The following is a 24,030-nucleotide window of genomic DNA, read 5'->3' on the forward strand; positions in this document are numbered from 1 at the left end:
AGCAGCCATTTTAAATAAGTGTTACCAGCTATTACAGACACATCTGACAATAAAACAGGAAGGAGCTGGGGGGCCACAGGTAAAGGTTCGTAGGGCCACCTGTTGCTCATCACTGGCTTAGAGTAATGCAGGCAAAAATATACAGTTTGTGATAATGGTTCTAGGTACTCTAATGTTATCAGACAAGCTCCTACAATGTGCTCCAGATGTACCAGTTCTCAGTGGTACCAAGTATGTGCACTTTATTCAAGGTCTGGTGTAATTAAAGAGCTAAAAATACAAATCTTTATTTTAATTGTTAAAGCTTTTTGCACCGTCGTACAATAATGTCTTGGATGGGAGTGAGTATAGTCAGGGCTAGGTTTGTATAGACAAAAATTGGGGGGTGTTGAGAACATTTTGTGGATTTGGGGTAACATGCCTTCTGTGTAACATTTACATATAGTTGCATGACATCCATGGCATATGCATCCGTGTGACGCCGGATATGTTCTGTAGGATGGGTGATGTAGTTTGAATGGCCTGGGAAAGGAGTTAGACCAACGACAGGTACTTTATCGAGTTTTATTTAGTTTTTTTACAGTTAATAATATTTTTACTTTTAACATTATTTACCTTTCTCGTTTGTTTACTTTGGTATCTGTCTTCCATGCTCCTCAGCAATGTCAGTAACAGCTATCATTGCTACTGAGAGGCAGGAGAGACAGAGATTGAGTGGTGACACCATTGCAATGTGCTTTTGCATTGGTAAAAACGGTGCTCAGACAGAGGGGTTTACTTTTTAAGATTCCTCTGAAAACAATATTTTCTAGAAAATCTTTTACCACGCAATTTATTAAGAAAATGTCACCAGGGCAGCAGAGCAATGCATGCCAGTTCTTGGACCCTCTCCACGTGCTTGAGCTGACATGCCAGCTCAGACATGCAAACTGTAACTGGCAGCCAGGACTTGGTAATCCATTTCAAGATTCTACCAATAATAAAATAAAATAATATTAAAGTGAAAAAAATCAATAAAAAAATGCTTTAGATTAATAATAAAGCATTTTTTCTTTTGGGCACCCCCAATTAACGCCATCCTGAGAAGGTGTTAAGCTGGGTACACACTACAGGGTTTTTGTCCAATAATCGGCTCAACCAGCTGACATACGACCGCTCGTTTGAAAGTCGAATCAGTGTGTGTAGTGACAAGATGGTCGAAAGTCTGCCCAAATAGACGATTATCGCCTCATTTGGTTGGTCGTACCGTTTAATTTTTTCCGATCAATCACCTAACGATCATGCAGTGTGTATGCACTCAGGCTGACGATCATGTAGTGTGTATGCACTCAGGCTGACGATCATGCAGTGTGTATGCACGCAGGCTGACGATCATGCAGTGTGTATGCACGCAGGCTGACGATCATGCAGTGTGTATGCACGCAAGCCGACGATCATGCAGTGTGTATGCACTCAGGCTGACGATCTCCATAGAGTTTACAAAGTCGGGCTCTTTTCAGCCGATGTTAGCACTGAATGTCCGAGTGAATAAATGTAGAGAGTGCTGTAGAAGGAATAATTCATTTGTTCGTTCTGAGACAGAATATTTCGCTTCAGAGTCACAGAAGCTAACGAAATTCGTTAGGACATGTGGATAGTTATAACAAGGCGTTTTAATCAGTGTGACAGTAGTGAATGAATGAATATTGTGCTGTCATTCTCCGGACTAGAAGACCAGACAATGGACCAGATGAACAGCACAGATCTGAAGGTAAATCGTGTAAGTGTGTATGCATGAATCTTCAGACTGATCGAACCTTCAGTCGTAGGTATAATCGTTTGAGATAGCACGTCGGTCTGAACAATTCTTCAGTGTGCACGCCAGCTTTAGTAATTAGAAGACAGCTGCCGTACTTGTACCTCTGCTGTCCTTGGCAAATAGCCTTCCCCATGCATTGTGACCATGATCATTATTTAGGGCTTATCTCCCTTTAATAAATAGACTCCTGAGAGCTGTTTTTGACCGATCCTGTGACCAGGAACCAAATCTAATGTTTCCCACTCACAGTGCTGGAAGTAGAGGCTGTCAGTGATAGTCATATGTTATATTAGTTTCTATAGCAACTCCAGTGCAGCAGAACATCTTCACTGTTGGATTACATAGAGCTCAATGTGAATTCTATCTAAGGAGCGATGGAGTGGCTGGAAACCAAATCAATGGGTTCCAGGGCACAGTGCTGATACTGCAGACTGTCACTGACATCCTGGTTCCAGAGCTGGCGTCCTGTTCAATTACCAACTTTAGATGTCTATAAATGGTAGCTCAAGCTTCATTGAAGTCTGAGCTACAATTTACATTCAGTGGACGGTCGGGAAGCAGTAAATACATATTAATATATGCAGTGTCGTCTCAAGATAGGAATTCATGCAACTTAATGATTATGCGCATTACATCAATTTTTCAATATGAACCGGGCGACATTTACTAAGCGTAATATGGCATTGCTCACTAAAAAAAGCTGTTCTTGTACCATATTGTGCTGTCATACTATGTTTCTCTGGCTGGTTTTACGCAGCTGGAACCGAGATGCTGGGCAAAATAGCATCATTTGTGAAAGAGCATTTTTCTGTTACAGATAATGGGTGAAGAAGGGTGGTCTTTATCCAGGACCAACTAGTCACATTTATGCCTGCGCATCTAACCACGCTAAGAGAAGATATAACTATGCACAAATATATTGAAAGTAGCTACAATGGATGGAGATGCTGCAAACTTTATAGTGGTTTTGCAGGATGTTGCAGAACCTTTAGATTGCAAAAGGCCTTGACCTCAGAAGTGATGTTATCATCTTGTTTCAGTGGAGTCCTGTTTGCTCAACATAGGCATGCAAGATGAGACGTAATATTTAATTTGGCAAAGTATGCATTTCTAATCATTGCAATAAAAACAGCGACAATTATTTGAGACCTGAATGAGGTCAAACAGGCAAGAAAAATCAGTGAAATGTCTTAATAATAAGTAAGAGTAGATGTTTAAGTGTGCAAATAGGTAGCGATACGGCAAGGCTTTTTCATCTTTGCTAACTGCTGCACAGAGTAGTCACAGGCAGGGCCGGACTAACCCGAGGTCTAACTGGGCTACAGCCCAGGGGCCTCGGGCATCCAGGGGACCCTTGACAGAGCTCAGCAGAATTATTGATCGGGACAGGGGCGGGGGCGCCCCCGGCCCGATCACTGCTGAGCTCTGTCACTGCAGTCCTCCTTCTCCGGCGCTCAGTAATCTCCTTACTGAGGAGATCTCGCGAGAGTGTCACGAGATCTCCTCAGTAAGCAGCTTACTGCGCGCCGCAGAAGGAGGACTGCAGTGACAGGAGAAGGTAAGCGCTTGGGGGGGGGGGGGGGGGGGGGGGGGCGGTCGGCAAACAGGGGGGCCAGTCTGCTAATGGGAGGGGCCTCACGGGGGAATGGGGGCCCGGTTAGCCCAGGGGCCTCCATTCCGTTAATCCGGCCCTGGTCACAGGTCACGTACTTGTGCAAAAACAGTGCTGAGTGACCAGCACTGCTTTATAAATATGTGAAGTTATATATAACTCAAATTTTAAAACTGACACATCCTTTACCATTAATTTTTTTTTTCATTCTAAAGCTGAATTTCACTATGCTATGTTTTAGCTTTGATCTGAGTAAGTACATATTAGAATTACCTTCCTATATTTAAATAGTGATAGCACAGTTACGGCACAGTTAAATTCTGGTTGTAGAGCTACCCGTGCTACTTTGCCCTCTGTTATGCAGAGTGGACTGTTCTTAAAATAGTCATCAATAAATCAATATGAGGTCTACAGTGTCAGTCAGTGTCATACTGACTACAAATCCCACATTCTCACTTGATGCAGCAACAGTTTTTGTTCAGTGTTTTAACTTAGTATTATGAAATAAATATCTTGCAGGCCATCTACATTTCATTAATCTCACTCTGATTGCAGTGCAGGGCAACATACTGTAAGATACACATTTCACATGATGATGTACTGAACCAGGAGCTTTGTCCAATTGAGTAGATTTTATTGTTATTAGGGACATATTACATTCTACTGCACATACTCACATTCATATTACTCCCTAATATATATTATCATGATCAGAAATGTAACATTGTGACCATTTATTAAAAGTATTCAGCCGGAACAACACCCTCGATAAATGGCTGTCCCGGAGAACACATCTTACCTGATTGCAGCTTGTTTCCTGGACTTGCGATGACAACTTTCTATGGATAGGAATCTTCTCATGCTAAGCTTCAGGCGTGAGCATTAACATTAGAGTTAGAGCAAAGCACATGTCGCTTGCAGAGAGCTGAGCAACATATATATATATTATATATATATATATATTTATGTATCAGTAAGTGTATCGACCACAAGCACAGGACAAGCACAATGCATTGAAATATATGTATATATCTAATAAATGTCTTAATCTCAGTGTTCTATATCTTAAAATTAGATTATTTTGTTTAAAAATAAATTAAAATCTAGTTACATCAGTAAGTCATACCTGCCGACTCTCCCAGAATGTTCGGGAGACTCCAAAATTCCGGGTAGGTCTCCCTGACTCCCCGGAGCGCAGGCAATTCTCCCATATCCTGTCTGATACGGGTGTCAGTGATGTGATTCACAGTGAATCATGTCATTTTGTCCCCGCCCCCGCAACAAAATGGCGATTTTGTCACGGGGCAGGGTCAAAAAAACGAAATCCACAGCGCCTTCCCCTCTGGGATCTCCCAGAGGCCAGCAATACAAAGTTGGCAAGTATGCAGTATATTAGTAGCACAGGGTCAATCGATTTATTAAATATATAATTCTGGGCTTAATATGGGATTTTATCTTAACATTGTACAAATAGTAGAACATATTCTATCATAACTGCCATTCATTATGGGCCTGATTCATTAAGGAAAGAAAGGCAAAAAATTAGTAGCTTTACATTCCTTAATGAATCAGGCCCTATATGTTTAAAATGATATAAAGGTACAATGTTCTGATCTTAGTATATCAGTACAGGGGCAACTAATTGTAATGTAATAATATTAACATGATGAGAAAAATTGTTTAATAACTTATAAGCTTAGGCAAAACATGGTTTATTGGTATAATTATATTATGGCCCTAGTACATTATTGAGTGTAGTGGACTGATGCATACTATTTTAGGTTACAGAAAACAAATTATATATGTATATTATTATTAAATTGCTTTCATGGGTTATTGTTATGTGGAAATTATCTTTTTATTTTTATGTAAAGGTAGCAAGGATTTGTGGCTTTTTTTTTTGTTTCTTCTGGAAATAGCTCACAAACTTCACTTTAATCCTTTACATGAAATGCAAACTAGTCTGATAACATTTAACAATAGTGGGTGTGAGGGATGAGTGTCATTAGGTTGAAGATAGCAGCTTCATCTTTGTCTGTATCTAGAAGGTTTGTCTCTATAATCACTATGACCTTGCTGCTGAGTAATTATATATTTTATTAAGATACTGCAATCTTAACAAATGGGGGATGGTGGACATGTATTGTAGAGACTGCATTATTTTAGTTTGTTTATCCTTAACTCATTACTTTATAACTTTTAAATATAGGCAATGTCTGTTCCCATTAGTTACAATTAATTTTTTAGTTTTACATTTGTATTTCTAGAGTTTTCAGAAGCTATATGTTACGTACATGTTTACGAAGATTCACAGGATTATAAAACATATATCTTTAGACATAAAAAAGGTTAGCATGTACAAAAATCATCACACCATGCCCATTCATGATCGCACTCTGTGCCCTCCTTCATCCACACACTCTGTGCCCTCCTTCATCCACACACTCTGTGCCCTCCTTCATCCACACACTCTGTGCCCTCCTTCATCCACACACTCTGTGCCCTCCTTCATCCACACACTCTGTGCCTTCCTTCATCCACACACTCTGTGCCCTCCTTCATCCACACACTCTGTGCCCTCCTTCATCCACACACTCTGTGCCCCCTGCATCCACACACTCTGTGCCCCCTTCATCCACACACACTGTGTTCTCCTTCATCTCCACACACTCTGTGCCCTCCTTCATCCACACTCTGTGCCCTCCTTCATCCACACACTCTGTGCCCTCCTTCATCCACACACTCTGTGCCCTCCTTCATCCACACACTCTGTGCCCTCCTTCATCCTCACTCTGCCCCTCTTTATCCTCACTCTGCCCCTCTTGATCCTCACTCTGCCCCTCTTGATCCTCACTCTGCCCTTCTTTATCCTCACTCTGCCCCTCTTCATCCTCACTGCCCCTCTTCATCCTCACTCTGCCCCTCTTCATCCTCACTCTGCCCCTCTTCGTCCTCACTCTGCGCCTCTTTGTCCTCACTCTGCCCCTCTTTGTCCTCACTCTGCCCCTCTTTGTCCTCACTCTGCCCCTCTTTGTCCTCACTCTGCCCCTCTTTGTCCTCACTCTGCCCCTCTTTGTCCTCACTCTGCCCCTCTTTGTCCTCACTCTGCCCCTCGTTGTCCTCACTCTGCCCCTCGTTGTCCTCACTCTGCCCCTCGTTGTCCTCACTCTGCCCCTCTTGGTCCTCACTCTGCCCCTCTTGGTCCTCACTCTGCCCCTCTTTGTCCTCACTCTGCCCCTCTTTGTCCTCACTCTGCCCCTCTTTGTCCTCACTCTGCCCCTCTTTGTCCTCACTCTGCCCCTCCTTCATTATTTTGCCTCTCCATTGCTGTTTCCTCTCACTATTTCCCCTCCCCTTTCTTTACTTACTATACTTGGCATTCTTCTATTTCTTCTGTATTCTCTTCTGTCTTCTTACCAATCCGGTGGCGCCCAGCACCCAGCATCCGCCTCTCTCCCGCCGCTTCTCATCGAATATGTCGGAAATGATGATGTCACGCCCGGCATTTAGTGAGAAGTGAGGAGGGAGGATGCTGGTTCCCAGGTACCGCCGGATTGGTAATTTTTTTTATTTATTTTTTTTTCCTGGCCACGGCGCCCACTTTGGCCACACGCTGGACTAGACCAAAGCAAGTACTGAAAAACAAAAGAAGGCGCAGCGCTTTTCTCAATCTGAGAATGCGGCCTTAGTCGATGGGATACTCCGACAGTACAGTGTAATATTTGGCAGACCAAATGAGCAGAGTTATGGTACAGAGGCCAAAGAATCTGCTTGGAGAAGGATATCAGTGGGCATGTGCAGACAAAGAGCCAATGTTTGTTAAAAACGTTTCTCAGACAGTCAAGAGGAAAATGTCCACCATCCAAAAGCACGCTAAAGCATCCGGCGGCTCTGCAGTCCCCCATTACAGATTGAAATGGTTGAATGGGAGAGGAAGTTTAGGGACCATATTTCTCCTGATGCAGTCTCAGGCATCTCTACAGGACTCAACACATGCGATCAATCTTTACAGAGTATATCAATTGCTAGTTCACAATATTATAATTAATAAACTTATAACATTTTGAAAATGTAACAATGAATTAAAAAAAAGTAAAGTTTTATACGTTGTGCCTGCAACTGCTCCTGTATCAGTTATGAAACATTAATATTAGCACATTTTTTGAAAAATAAATGTGTTTATTTATAAATTATGTACAGTATATATCTGTTTAATAAAGGTAATTTATTTGTTTTTATCCATAGATTCTGTTTATAGAAAAAAAATCAAAGGAGAAGCATCATCATGCTGCTTCTGCCACGTCAGGTAAAAACTAAATTATATACTGCAAAGTTATAGGGCTAGATTTACTAAGCTGCGGGTTTGAAAAAGTGGGGATGTTGCCTATAACAACCAATCAGATTCTAGCTTTCATTTATTTAGTACCTTCTACAAAATGATAGCTAGAATCTGATTGGTTGCTATAGGCAACATCCCCACTTTTTCAAACCCACAGCTTAGTAAATCTAGCCCATAGTGTTAATAAATCATGTTATTGTTATTATGGAAGATCAAAGAGTAATGTTACCCGTATGGAAGAAATTTAGTTGTACAACCATATCAAGTTGATGTCTACATTCAACAAATTTAGTCAAGATCTACTATTGACACTATTCATAAATAATAATATAGGTAGCACAGACACAAGCACATCTTCAACCGATACCACATCACTAATCGCCAAATTTGTGTGAGTGTTGATAAAGAAAATGTTCCTGCCACATTTCATTGTGACCTACACATCACTAAATTTTTCATGTAATATATAGTATTTATGAGGTTATTGAGGATGTTGTAATAACTTTTTTTTGGTTTATAGAGTTTATATATAAAATATTAATACTTTTTTATTTGTTTGCATTGCACTTTAAAAAAATAGAGTTCTGTTTTGTTCATATTTTCCTATTATTGAATATGTTTTTACATATATTAAAAATTTGAATTTGAATATCAAAATTAAATGTTTTATTTTAATATTTTTGGAATGTTTAGTTTTGAAAATATTAAAATAAATGTTTTCTAAACTTTTTGCTGAAGCTACATTTTGCTTATTCCAGTGCTCTTATTAAAATGTTGCAAAATATTTTAAAATCTCGAATCTACCTTAGTAGATGCGCAGAAACCAAAGCTTTTTTTAACAAGGGTGTCAAGTTGTGTGCGAAAATTATATCTTATAGTATCTTATGGTAAATTAAATTTTATAGACACAATTAATAATGAATTATGTAAAAATAAATATGTAGTAATTGAACTCCATATTATATTCTTTAATATTGTACTAAAAGCTGGTGATACAGTAATATCTTTTATGAAAAATCTGATGCACAGTTTTAATGAAAGTCATAATTTAGAACAATTGCTTTAAAGAACAATAAAACATACAAATGAATTATTTGAAAACTTTATTGGTCATTCTCCAAACACATCACAATACTAAAATGTATATTTATCTGTAATATAATGATGACGTTTAGTATGAAATATATCATATAATGCAGTCTTCAAAACTGTTTACAGTTGTATTATATAAACATAAATCAGTTATTTGAACAATTGCTCAGAAGACCACGTCTTATACATATTATATAATGGTTGCACATAACCTATGTGTATATATATATATATATATATATATATATAAAAAATTTTTCTCATTAATTTTACATTCATAATGCTATTTTACAGATGTTATCTGTTAGAAATACCAGATAAACATATTTGTATACATGAAATACCTTTTTTTAAAGTATATTTACAAATGTGACATGGATAGAGAGATAAATTTTGAATGCAAAGATCGCTTATTTCTTCTATCTTCTTATATCATTTTGACGTATTCAAACTGCAAAAATTTTTTTTTCCTGTTACTGTTGTGGAGAGTTTATTTATTTGTTTCTACACTAAAATAATTATGTAAACGACAGTGAATAAATACATAAATATGTATAATGTATCAAAAATGCAATGTTGTATCTCAGATTTTTAGCATAGCTGAATAAAAATATAATTTTTAATATACATATAATTACTTGCATCTTGACAGTTGTATATTGACATCTCCGATCCAGGTTTTGGACACAGCAAACATGTTAAGCTGGGTACACACTACAGAATTTTCCACCAACTTTTAATGCCGATCGATTTTACATACGATCGATGGTCCGACCGCTCGGTCCATGGACTGCATACACACTAGCCTTGTTTTAGAAGATAAAGGGAAGAGCGGACGTCCCTTTAGCGACTTTTTACAGCCATGTTGTCCTGAGCAATGATTGCAATTTCGTACACATGGGTTGGAAGTTTATACACACTACACAACGGAAACGAGATTGGAACGAAAATATTTAACGGTACGACCAACCAAATGAGGTGACAATCATCCATTTGGGCAGACTTTCGACCATCGTGTCGCTACACACACTGACCCGACTTTTGAACGAGCGGTCATATGTTGGCTGGTTGAGCCGATTATTGGACAAAAACCCTGTAGTGTGTACCCAGTTTTACTCAGACTCTATTCTGCATCTGAATGGGCAAATTAAAACAATTATTGTCTTGTTGCTTGGATACAAGAGTTAAATTATATTTTATAAAAAGTTGCTCTATACAGCCAACCATCTACCTGTTTTATGTTAGAAAATCCAGCCTCGCATATAACACAGATTGGGATAGTCGTATGATTCAATGCATTTCAATGGCTTCTTACAATTTTATAATTAAATTTCTTCTTAAGGAGATTTAAATCATGCTCATTTAAGTTTTTTTCTTAAATCAATTAGTAGCATGGTATGTTATTTTATAGTTTTAAAATTAACTTTTTATAACAAACAAACTATATTCATTTATTGTAATAATTTATGTGAAGTAGACGTTAAAAAAAACATATTTTTGGTTTCAGTTATATTACCTTAAAAAAAATCCCCATTCAGACAGACCTTGTAATAGGTGTCCTTGGGAGTGAAGATAATTTGTAAGTACATATGCAAATAGCATCTTTTTCTTATCTTAATTCATGCACTAATAAAAGGTCTTCAATTGTGTTTGAAATACTTCTCAAGAGTACACATTTTTACCCTTTTGAACTCATAGGATGCCTTGAGAGAAAATTTAGTTATCAGTCTGGAAACAAAGTTTGTTTTTCCACCAATGGATTACAGGAAATTAATAAAATATTTTATATTGCTACCATTATAGTCTCACACAAGTCTAAACAGCATAATATTATCTGTCTGAGAGACAACCAAAGTTATGCATGAAATCATTAAAAGGTAATTGTTAAACTTTGACTGTTATTTTAAAGAAGGAATGGTGTTAAAAAGCTCGAGGTAATCCATTGTGTAAATACACGTTGAAAACGGTAAGTTTCACAAACTGCTAGATGTACAAATTTAATTAAATATCTTAAAAAATATATTTTTATTAATAAAAGCTATCTATTTAGTTGACAGAGCACAGACGTCTTGTCTTATGTATTAGTAAAGTAGGGGAGAATTAATTTTCAATAATTTTTTTGGAAGTGGGGATATGATATGAAACCTCTAACTACGGATGTATTTCTATTCTAATAATAAAGTTACATAAAGAGTGGAGGGAACAGATATATGGAAACGCCACGGACAAACACAACAACGTTATGCATAAGTTGCAATATCTGTGAGATATTTCAATACCTTACAGTACTTCAACTTAGACACACCTCTTTTGTGCGCTCACTTTCGTATGCGCTGTATTACTGATACGAATAGTGAGCATGGGAAAACGTCCCAGCTGTGATTTGTATATGTATGTATAGCATATGCAAGAGTGTATCTTCAGACGTAGGTTTAATTCTGTTAAAGTAATAATTTAATTTCTTCAGCAAAAGAAACTTTACGAATAAAATTATATCATTGTTTATTTACAAAAGAAAAGCTTGCGCTGTGATAATCACTCTCATTTTCAGTCTCTGAAAACTCTGCCCGGTCACAGACCAGGCAGTTACTTTTAGTACCAACAAAAGTAGGTTGTACTACAATTTACAAATGTCATATTACAATTGGCTGAGATGGCATGTAGGCGTGTCTTGGTCCTTTTTGGCTCCCCTGGATTAAATGGAGATTTTGGAGAAATACTTGCAAGTCTTCGTTCACAACATCTGTTCTTTGAATTAACGCCTTCATTCCTGTTCATATCCCTCTCATCAGCTCACACGCAAGGATCCAATTGACATAATAAAACCACATCAAATATAAATGATATTCTAAAATAAGATAAAACAATGTAAATATTTTCATGTTAATAAATTGGCTTCATCCAAAATAAAAAATCTTTGACAAATTTACTAATACCATTGTCATGTTTGTAGTAAAGAGATATAGGGCTAGATTTACTAAACTGCGGGTTTGAAAAAGTGGAGATGTTACCTATAGCAACCAATCAGATTCTAGCTTTCATTTTGTAGAATGCACTAAATAAATGAAAGCTAGAATCTGATTGGTTGCTATAGGCAATATCTCCACTTTTCCAAACCTGCCATTTAGTAAATATACCCCATAGTCTATTTCAGTGGATCCCAAACATTGTCAGTTCGAGGCACCCTTAGGGTCTCCATAATTTTTTTATGGCACCCCTAAGCCAAAATAATTACCAAGGAGTCCCCTGCCTTTCTTACCCAGCTTACCACCAGCACCCCTGTTAGATCGCTGCGGCTCACACTTTGGGAACCGATGGTCTATTGATTGATTCTAGGTTCCATTACCTTTTTCCTGGATTGATGTGTAAGGCTATAAGATTTTTGAAACCGGGAGTGGTGGATTTTGAATTTGCACAGGTTGCAGGAAGGAGTGTGAAGTACATTGGAGATGTAATGGGTGGAGTTATGGTATAGAAAGCTTTAATTTAATAAAAAAGAGAATTATTACAAACTGAATGTGTGGGATAAGAGTCCATCTAAATGTAATATAATGACAGTGTTCACTGTGCTTCACCAGATGTATTCTGGCAATAACTTCAAAGGATGGAATGCAATACCTGCCATGTCGAGCATTTTCTTCCTCATAGCTTCTATCAGGGGCAGGTTTAGATATTAGGGGGCGCGATTTATATTGACTCCTCCCCTCTTTGGTCTAGACTCCTTCCCATTTCTTGCCCTGGCTCCATTAACTTTTTATCTCCACTTTAGCCTTCTGGTTTGAAATATACTAATGTCGGGCATGCACTCACTGTACATCTCATGTCACTTATGCATCACATGTCACAGCACATGTCATCTGTCTCATATCGTATCAGAGTTCAATAGTAATGAAATGAATCAATAAATATGTCACAAAAATAATGTGCAATACACTTTCCTTAAAAATTAAAAATAATACACTCTATAGTTATGACTTGTCAAAGCCTCATACTGCAAGGTTTTACCATTCAGTGGTAAATAACAATAAATGCATGGGAGAAATGGCAGAATGGACTACATACTAACCCCCAGCTCTCGGTTTGACTGCTCTGCTCCATGTGAACAAAAAAACAAAAATAATGAAGTGGTGTTCATGATGGACTGAAACAACTGAAAAGGGGCAAGGTGTGAGGTACATAGACCAGAGAGAAGGATGTTTGTATAATGAATCTGAGAGATAAGGGGGCATTCAATGATAATTTCAATAGCTTCCATGGGTATAAAAAGTTACGGATTATGGAAATTTTTCAGTGGTGAAATTGGAAGGAATGAGAGAGTGATTCACTATTGGGAGAGAAGGGGTCAAGGATGACACCCAGGAAACTTAATTGAGAGACTGAAAACAGTTATTTTACATGTGAAAGATAGAGAGAAGAGGGGGTACAAGGGACAGCATAACAAAGATTTTAGATTTTGCGAAATAGCATTTCTAAAAACTACTGAACATTCAGAAAGACAATACGGAAATGGAGATTAGGGAAGGAGGGATAAAGAGCAGAGGACTCATAATAAAATGTGAGTGTCACCATCGTAGAGGGAGGAGGAGTAGATAGGGTAGAAAGTTACTTTGGTGGAATACAACTGGTAAGGAAAGAGGGGAAGAATAGAGTGAGATGTAGAGATATACAAATAAATATCTGTCATGTAGTAGGAACATCAGGAAATGGTATATTTAAAAGGGGTCTATTAAATGGAGGTTTGGAAAAATAAGAGGGAGATCTGCGGTATTCCATGCAGCAGAAATAATAAAAAGGAATGTGTATGATGGAGAGATAAAATAGTTGATGACTTTGTTAAGTGGACAGATCTGTCTACTAGAAAGAGCCAAGGACAAATTTCATTTGGTACAGTAGAGAGTGTTAGGAGAGGAAGGATGTGAGACATTTGTGAAAAACAAGCTCAAGAAAACTGGAAGAAAGATGGAGAAGGTAGATGGGGAGCAATTTATAACGGTAAAGTTGCTTTTTTTTTAAAACATAGGGTAGAAAAGGACCTGCTTGAAGGAGAAGGGTAAGGTAGAGCAAAATAGGAAAAGACCTCGTAGAGGGGGAGAGTGAAGGGTTGACAGAAGAGTATGGACTTCATTGAAAGACATTTGGGGGAAAGAAAGATAGGCTGGCTGGTCATTTTTTTAAAAAATGTATTATAATTTACAATGCCAAATATAGAATTGAAAAAAATATTAATAAAATTGTTTCACATTCAAGAGAAATAGCCTCTGATAAAGTTCAAACAACGTAATCTACTCCAAAAGAATGTTCAATAACTTCGCGAGTGGCTATGTAAGTACGTTTGTACCATTGTTCTGCCATAGTCTTGAACCATATCCATTATCACCTAAATGGGAAAAAATAAAATAACAATATTATTATTATTTTATTATTTATACGGCGTCACGTGGTAACGAGATGGGAGGTGAGACGGTGGTTGTTGGCTGACTGTAGAGGGTTAGAGGGAGTACGAATGGAGTTGAGGTTGAAGAGATAAGGGGTTGTGGAGCTAGAGAGGCTTTTGTAGGTGAGGGAGAAGAGTTTGAAGAGGATTCCTTGTCGGAAGGGAGCCAGTGGAGTGCGTGACAGAGAGGAGAGGCAGAAGTAGAGCAGCGAGAGAGGAAGATTAGGCTCACTGCAGCATTCAGTATGGACTTAAGAACAAGACGGGATCGGGAGAGGCCAGTAAGGAGGAGTTTGCAGTAGTCAAGGCAGGAAATGATCAGAGAATGGATGAGAGTTGAAAGCGGCAGGATTGGGTGAGGGATTCGATATGGGGGGTTGAAGAACATAGCGGAGTCAAGGATGACACCTAGGCAGTGAACTTGAGTAACTAAGTTCAGATTTGGCCATGTTAAGTTTAAGGAACTGTTGGGACATCCAGGAGGAGATGGCAGAGGCAGCGGGACACTTTAGTGAAGAGGGCAGAATATGAGAGATATATTTGAGTGTTATCTGCATAGAGTTGGTACTGGAGGCCGAAGGAACTGATAAGTTCATCCAGTGAAGAACTGTACAGGGCGAAGAACATAGGGCCAAGGATGGAGCCCTGGTGGACTCCTACAGGAAGAGGGGAAGAGGAGTCTGAGGTAGAGAAAGAGCGGTTAGAGAGATTGTAGGAGAACCAAGAGAAGACAGTGTCAGAAAGGCTGATGGTGCGAAGGGTGTACAGCAGGAAAGGGTGATCAGCTGTATTAAAGACTTCAGAGAGGTCCAAGAGGATAAGCATGGAGGAGTGGCCTTTGGATTTTGCAAAGAGTAGATCATTCGTTACTTTGGGAGGGGGAGGCAATACACATACTATGAATCAATAGCATGAAACAGTAATATTCTCAACATTATACAGATTTTACACATCGTTTGAGCAACAGCAAAGCTAGTAGCCCTTTGATTTTACTGTGGGGAGTTACGTGGAATTCCCCCAGAGGCGGGCAGGGCTAAGGATTTAGCTACACATCGGTTCCATTCAAACCGTATGATGTGGGGACAGGAGGCAGAGGAAGAGTAAGGGACTCCCAGTGTTTCCATGTCACAGCTTAACTGAACCTTAGAAATTATCTTGCCTATGGAGGGCAGCGTAGCTGATTTCCAGGCTTGGCCAATCACCGCCCGGGTAGCTATAAAATTGTGGCCTATGACATACCGATCCCCCAATAGCACTTGAGGGGGGAAGACATGTAAGAGAGCAACTTCTGGTGCACTAGGGATCGGAATTCGGGTAACTTTAGATATTAAGGCGTACACCTCTGTCCAAAGGTCTCTGACTACTGGACAACTCCAAAAAACATGGAAAATATCCCCTATCATCATCATCATCATCATCAACATTTATTTATATAGCGCCAGCAAATTCCCTAGCGCTTTACAATTGGGAACAAACATTAATAAGACAATACTGGGTAATACATACAAACAGAGAGGTAAGAGAACCCTGCTCGAAAGCTTACAATCTATAGGGCAATGGGAGTTAGAAACACAAGGGCATGTGCTACATCATTTTGTACAATGGACCAGCAAGACTGCAAAGGTAAAAGTACTGAGTGGGCTATGTGTGTTGCAATGTTGGTCAGAAGGTTGTTGTCTTGCATTAGCAGTGTAGAGGATGGTAATAGGGTAATCTAGGGAAATTAAGATGATTGTTTGAGGAATATCATAACCTTGTCTGAAGAGGTGGGTTTTCAGTGAACGCTTGAAGGTTTGAAGACTAGAGGAAAGTCTTACTGTGCTTGGGAGGGAATTCCACAAAGTGGGTGCAGCCCGGAAAAAATCCTGTTACTGAGAATGGGAGGATGTGATGCGAGTGGAGGAGAGACGTATATCTTGTGCAGAACGGAGGTGTCGAGTAGGGAGATATTTCGAGGCAAGTGAGGAAATGTATGTCGGTGCAATTTTGTTGATGGCCTTGTATGTTAGTAGAAGAATTTTATATTGGATTCGTTGAAATACAGGCAGCCAATGTAGAGACTGACAGAGTGGCTCAGCAGAGGAATAACGGTTTGTAAGGAAAATCAGTCTAGCCGCTGCGTGCAAAATAGATTGTAGTGGTTCAAGTCTGACTTTAGGAAGACCAGTAAGGAGGGAATTGCAATAGTCGATGCGGGAGATGATGAGTGCATGAATTAATGTTTTTGCAGTGTATTGTGTCAGATATGTGCATATTCTGGACATGTTCTTTAGGTGTATGTAACATGATTTAGATATAGAGTTGATGTGGGGAATAAACGACAGTTGTGAATCAAGGATTACACCTAGGCAACGAGCTTGCGGGGTGGGATTTATGGTCATGTTATTGACAGAAATAGAAATGTCAGGCAGGACATGTTTTGGGTGGGAATATTATTAATTCAGTTTTTGAAAGATTGAGTTTGAGTTGGCGAGAAGACATCCAAGATGAAATGGCAGAAAGACAGTCAGTAACGCGAGACAACACAGATGGTGAAAGATCAGGAGAGGATAGATAAATTTGTGTATCATCCGCATAGAGATGATATGAAATCCAAAGGAGCTTATTAGTTTTCCAAGAGAAGTGGTGTAGATAGAGAATAGCAGAGGACCTAGGACTGAGCCTTGTGGAACTCCAACTGATAAAGGAAGCGGAGCAGAGGTGGATCCAGAGAAATTAACACTGAAAGAGCGATTAGATAGGTAGGATGAGAACCAGGATAGGACAGTGCCTTCAAGACCTAGGGATTGTAGCGTTTGTATGAGGAGAGAGTGGTCAACAGTGTCAAATGCAGCAGACAGATCCAGGAGAATTAGAAGAGAGTATTGGTTATTATTTTTTGCTGTGATCAAATCATTGACAACTTTGGTCAGCGCAGTCTCTGTGGAGTGTTGAGAGCGAAAGCCTGACTGAAGAGGATCCAATAGGTTGTTTGCTGTAAGAAAGTGTGTGAGGCGTGTGTAGGCAATTCTCTCGAGAAGCTTGGAGGGGCATGGGAGCAGGGAGATGGGGCAGTAATTTATGAGAGAGTTAGGGTTAGAATTCTGTTTTGTTTTTTTAAATGGGAGTAATCACTGCATGCTTGAATAGTGATGGAAAAATACCAGTAGAAAGAGAGATTACAGATTTTAGTTAGAGGGGGAATGAGCAAAGGAGACAGGGACATACCAATTTGTGAGGAAATGGGATCAAGAGGACACATCCACGCCAACAGGTCCTGGGCTGATCTGGCCAGATTTTATGCAGCCTATCGGGGGTCATATCGAGTCTATAAAGTAACTTGTAAAGCATCTCCGAGTGATTCAAACACCTCGACATCCTGTGGGCATTTTGGTAGATTTTGTCCCACTGATCGGAATCAAATTCCCGGGCCGAATGGATTCTTTTTGACATGAGGGCATAGCATTAAGAGGTGGAAACCGGTAAAAGGTTACCCTGTGATGAAAAGAATAGAGGTCTGCTGCTAATATGATGTAGATGCACAGGAATAGCTGTATACATGTCAGACTAATAATGAATTAATGGGTAATCAGAAAAGCATACATTTAGTGATGCTCAAATAACTGGATTAATTTACATGTTCTAACATATGAAAAAATTCTATTAAATAATATGATAAAAATATAAATATATTAAATTTATAGAATTTATAAAATATTAATTTATTATATAATTATATGGAAACATACATATTTTCATAATAGAGTAAATGGTATATGTAAAAAACTGATATGTGAAAAACTATCCATACATCACAATATAAATACATATAAATTATAATAGAAAATTTCAAGAATTCGGCGTGGCCTAGCAGCCAATGTTGCCGGACGGGTTCTCTAGGAGTTCTGCGTATCCTGGAAGGATAATCTTCCCGATCTTTTCCTATTTCCTATTTCCAAATTCATTAAAAAAACAACTGGGACAATGCACCACACAATTGGTGCGAAAATCACTACCCTACGCCATCAGGGCCTTCATTTACTGCCGCCACGTGTACTGCACTAGTCTTTACTCCGCTGAAGAATGACACCACCAGCAGACCAACATCTCATGCTTTCCTCTGGGCATCACTTTAGTTGCGGAGCAGTGTCCGGGGGTTTGGGCACCTGACTGCCATGGAGGCCTCAACTGGCTACTGCTGCTTATTCTGAGCGGGCCAGCTCAGCACCGCTAAAGCGGCACCATCACCAAACCGAGAGCCTATACTTCCACCTGAGCATTACAGTCTTCACAGAGCACTGTCTCACTGGGAACCTGGAAGCTTGCAGACGTGTGCTGCAGCGGTGAACTCTTTACCTACCGTGCTGTGTGGGGTGCAGTGAGGACATCGCAGCACTCACCTAAAAGGTCCATAAAGCTCAGGACTCCTCACTGCAGACTTCCATCTTACCCCAGAGAGTGACTCAGGCTGCCCTACAGGCAAGCTACGACACACGTCGGGTAAGCACTGCATTTCATTAATCTCTCCCCACAGCATTTGGCAATCCACATTCTGCAGTAAGTGTTGTAGATAGAAGTGTAGGTTCGCCCCCGCGCTCTTTTCTGCAGTATCTGTATTGGGACATTGGTCACTGGCAGCATTAATTGAGTATGGGCATTAAATCTCCAGTTGTGGGTGACTTTCTGCTTTACTGACTGACATTCCCTCCACAGTCGCCTAATAAGGACCCATATGTCATATGCCTGGAATACATACATTCCCTTCTTATTGAGCTGTGTACTGAATTGCAAGAGACATTACTGTACTTTTCTACACTTCCATAAGTGTCATATCCTGTGATTTTCTTTGATCCTCTAATGTGGACCCCTATATGTACTTTCTCATAGCCTATATTTATTCACTACACTCAATTGCTCAAGAAGGCCATCTGTTAAAACTCTGCTGCCACCTACTGGACACTGCTCTTACGCAGGCTACACCATACCAAATTCTTCATGAAATATCCTCTTACCTGTTCAACTTTTATCAACATGTTATTGCAATGAATCTGAAAAGCCCCTGACTTGGGTTCTATGGCTGCATAAACTTACAATGGGGCAAAGTGACCAGTGACAACCCACGCTTCCACAATCACATCCTAGTAACTTAAACCTCTAATTTAGAATCCTCTATCCGTCTAAATGGGTAAAGAGAAGAAAGGCACTTCGAAAAGAGACCTGGGGAGAGTAGGTGAAACCCCTCAGTCTTCAGATCTACATTTCCTAAAGATCTCTACTGCCTCCAGCATGAGCGACAACACGCCAGCTGCCTTGCCTTCACATATGTCTTCCTATTAAACATCTGCCCCATTACTCGGGATAAGCAGGACATTGCTGTGGTCCTACAGCTTCTCAAGTCTTTCCCACAAAACAGGAGCTACTGACCAACACGACTAGGAAATGCTAGAAGTCAAATTGACAACATAAGACCAGGACTAATTTACACGTTGAGCTGGAGTCCTCCCAAATGTTTTCGCCTTTAAGATATGTCGAAAGCAAGTTTTTATCCCATCCCACACAAAGTTTCTTATTAAGCGGTGAAGTTCTATAAATCAACATCGTGGGATATGAACAGGTAGACAGGTAGGACCTGTAAAAGATATAAGATTCAACGGAAGAATATTCATTTTGATGATATAGTGCCTCCCTATCCAGGAAAACCTTTTGTTTCACTACTCTCTCAGATCAGTGCGAATTTTGTTCAAAATGGGGAGGAAGTTGTCATTAAATAGCTGTGAAATGGCTTTATTGATAATCACTCCCGAGTATTAAGATGGGTTGTGTGCCATTGGAAGCAAATGCATATTTTAAACCCTGCACCATGTTGTGGGGAGAAGAGTGTTTAGTGCACCAGAAGTAATACATTGTAAAGTTAGAAAATTCTCCAAATTACTGGAATTCCTCAACCAGATCCAGAATGGAAACTACTGGATTGGTTGCAAGCACATGTTATAGCATGTATACACAGCTGTCAGTACTAGTACTTACAGACCTGTATCTGGTGCAAGTGATATGACTGAACAACACGTACCTCTGAGATGCCCAAAGCGTGAATCTGACACTGCTGCGTGCGCTCAAGATTGGCACAACCGTACTGCACATTAACTTTGTACATACGCCCCATCCCTCCCCGTTCCACTCTTGAAATCGTAGACTGTAGTAAGGGTCCTTTGTTCTCGAAGATGAATTTAGATCTTCCTGTGTTCTCTGGCGTATGGTTAGTTTCTGGGCATGTGCCGAGCGATTTATGGCCAAATACAGCACGTATCGGCATTTACGTTTGTTAAGGAATCAGGCCCTATGTCTTTATCCATGCCAAGGGCTCCATATAGTATTCCATCAACCTTGTTAGTTATGCCTTTCATCTACAGCATATTCTTAAATGGAAATACTCAGAAAGTGGTGAAAGATAAAAGAACATATTTTTATGTTATCAAATGATATTCTCGAAAACATATACGATAAAATCGCAGTTGATTATAGCTGCTCTTGTCTGCCTCACCTGCCAAAGTGCCTTGTATCCATTGTTGTTAAACAGAAATGCAAATATACCTGTCCATAATTGTAGGTTTTCCAATGAAATAAACATTTTGAAGTTGTGTACGGAGGTGTGAGACAAAGAACTTACACTTATTAAAGGCATACGACAGCTTTTTCTTTAAATAAAAAAAAAAAAAAAAAAAAGCACCTGTCTCCTACACACAGCGGATGCAGCCATTTTGTGCATTGAACGATCATTCGAAAGCATCCAAACTGCGCACTAGAAACCTGTGCCAAAACAGAGGCATGTGACACACATTTTGTGGACACCTATATTCCCTTCATGCCCCAGAGTTGTCACTGGTTCCTGGTAAATAGCTAGGCTGCATTCTGTTCAGTACTAGTTTAGTTCACAGAATGGCTGCGTGTGTCAGTGATAGCCCCACTTACATCAGATATTCCTCCCAACATGTCTGTCCCTGGCAGCGGGGCAGAGGGTGTGACCACATCACAAAGAGGGCGTGTCCATGGTGTGCAGAGGGCTGCAGCGCTAGGCTGCCCATTACATACCTCCCTTCCTCCAACATTCCTACCCCTGGGACAAACATGATCCCGGGCGGGATAGAGCCCTAAAATCGGATCTGTCCTGGTGAAATTGGGACAGCTGAGAGGTATATTTTTATGATTATCCCAGGTTCCTCAAAATGTCCCTCTTTTTCCTAGATTTAATATTCAATATACAGTATATTGATTTTGTCGCCCTTCTAAGTGTGTAAGTTATAGGCACTCATAGGGCTTGGAATTTGCAGTAAAGGCTGATTGTGACTTTTTTCCCTTATGTCATACCTCCCAACTTGTCTTTTATTAAAAATCCCGTGAGGCAATCTTTCTCAATGAGACTCTTAAAGCATTTTTGCAAAAAATGTTCATAGGTTTAATCAGGCTTTCAGCTAAATCAAAGCCCCATGAATATCTTTATTTTGCTACATCAGAAACCTTTACCTTATGAGGAGCACCAATTGTAATATTTATCTTTCCCCATTTATATCCCTTCTATGTTTTTTTTTCCTGTTTAGCCCTGGAACAATATTCTCACAAATTGTCATTTTAACTATTTATCCTAATATTCTAATTACCCAGTACTTCCCTCCCACTAGGTATCTCTCTGTAATCTCCAAACAGTGATCTGTTAAAGGGGACACATATACCTTATTGTAATTGTTTTGGTTTTTAATGTAACATATACAAGTCAACAGAGGTTTCGGTTTAAATTGTTTTAAATGGATACATTTATAATTCTGAAATCTGAGACAGTGAACTTAATGAAGTTATAGCATATAAGAGGAAGTTAATGAGAATACCACAATACAGTCTTATGATGTGCTGAATAGAAATTAAATACCTCGCCGAAGCAGCAGCACAAACGAAAAAAAAAATGGACGTTTCAAGAAAGGAGGGTCTCAGATTTCAACGGGCTCACATATAATAAGGAAAAGGCATTTTGTAAAATTTGCCAAAAGTCAAAATTTAGAAGGTTTGGTCAGATTTGTTACTAAAGCAGAGTATTCTCTTGTAGATTTAGTAGCTGGCTTTACGCGTCAGAATGGTTCCTTAAGCTAAAAAATGATTTGGTTATGATGAGTGTCGCCAAGAAAAAAGAAATGCAAGTTACACGTCTGGTGTTAGGAAATCCTTTATATCACTTAAATGTCTGGCTCAACAAGGCCATGCTATGCGTGGCCATACAGATGACGGATCTATTGACTTGATTTTATTAAGGTTGAGAGGTGGAAATGAAAATAACCCAATACATACAGCAAACTAATTTCTAGTATCTCTCACACGAAGGTACCACCGAAATGCTCAGTATATTATATACAGATGTGTTAACAAAAGGTCTTGCAAATATATATATATATAAAATTATCATGATTGACGAAACTGCAGACATAAGTATCCAAAAACAAGTGTTTTGGCAAGGTGCGGCTTAGATTTTAGAAGGTGCATGGTACAATGTTTTGATGGGGCTAGTAACATCTTGGGCATAAGGAAGGGAGTATAGGCTATAATCCGTGCAATTTTTGTGCATTGCTTCCCACACTCTCTAAATTTGTTTTTAAAGACTCCATCTGTAAGGGTAAGCTCAATGAAATCGGAGAGCTCATTCATTTTGTTAGCTCGTTCCAAAAAACAACATTTTAATATCTGCAACATGCATCTGATATTCATATCCGACTACTGTGACCATTTCCTCTGACAAGATGGACCCTTTGTTCAGCCAGACTGAAATCGGTTTGTAAGGATTACAGTAAACTATTTAGTATTTTTTTCTGAGAATTGCTTAGGACGATTGCCCTCAGGATACCGACATTGGGGCCAAAGCCCATGGATTCTTATCCAGACTGGAAACATTTCCTGTGTACTTCGTGCTACAGCTACTTCTCAAGTTACCCTCCTACGTTGATGCTGCAAATACAGCTTTATACGCCAGCATCCTGAGTCTCCAGGTAACATCCGCTATTATTGAAAATCTATATTTGAGGAATAATTATGATGTAATTTGGACCGAAACAAAATACCTGCCAAAAATTCTTATTTTCAAAAAGCCAGCGCTGTCTCGAAAGTGAGAACTCCCAATGCGGTTTGATCCAGGTCATGATGAACAACACACACAGAAGATTACTACAGGTCCAAATATATTGACTGATTGACTGAACGTAGAGAGTTTAGATTCACTCCTACAAGTTGAGAAATTCATAGTTGGGGAATAATCATAAGAAAGATTTCTTTAGTTCTATGGAAATTATTTTTACAGCTGTAAACTAATTATTCAATGGGATATGATACTGGATGTAATATAAGCAAATCAGTTGGCAGTATGAGTCACCATTCATTAGTTAAGGGATAATTATGATTTAGAATTTGGCCCAAACCAAAGATCTAGAAAACAATCAGTACATTAAAGAGCAGAAGTGCACAGCCCCAAAGCTGATTGGTTCAGGGCCGTGAAGAGCGACACTCATTTTGTACATCAGCAATTCATTCTCTAAGGTGAAATGCAGATAATAAATGTTTGCTTTTATACTCTCTGACAAAAACCACCCATCAGGAATTTGGGAAGGCAGTTGGTGTGGTATTTTGAAGGGGAGGGTGGGTTGATTGTGTTAAATTGAGCACCCCATTCATATTGAAAAGCTGGCTGCTATGACTAGTAATAGCTTACTAGTAGTTCTCACTGAGCAGTCCAGGTGGTGTAA

The 24,030-nt window shown here is 39.3% G+C and overlaps 1 long non-coding RNA gene across 1 annotated transcript in view; it reads left to right on the forward strand.

Moving 5' to 3' along the window:
• Positions 1-7,649: 7,649 nt before the first annotated feature.
• Positions 7,650-24,030, forward strand: part of LOC142097548 (uncharacterized) — a 221,564-nt gene continuing 205,183 nt past the window's right edge. Inside the window, exon 1 of the long non-coding RNA XR_012678208.1 lies at positions 7,650-7,716. This is a non-coding gene — a long non-coding RNA (uncharacterized LOC142097548). The remainder of the gene's footprint in view (positions 7,717-24,030) is intronic.

This window comes from Mixophyes fleayi, chromosome 7, assembly GCF_038048845.1.
Source record: "Mixophyes fleayi isolate aMixFle1 chromosome 7, aMixFle1.hap1, whole genome shotgun sequence".
NCBI classification, from domain to species: domain Eukaryota; kingdom Metazoa; phylum Chordata; class Amphibia; order Anura; family Limnodynastidae; genus Mixophyes; species Mixophyes fleayi.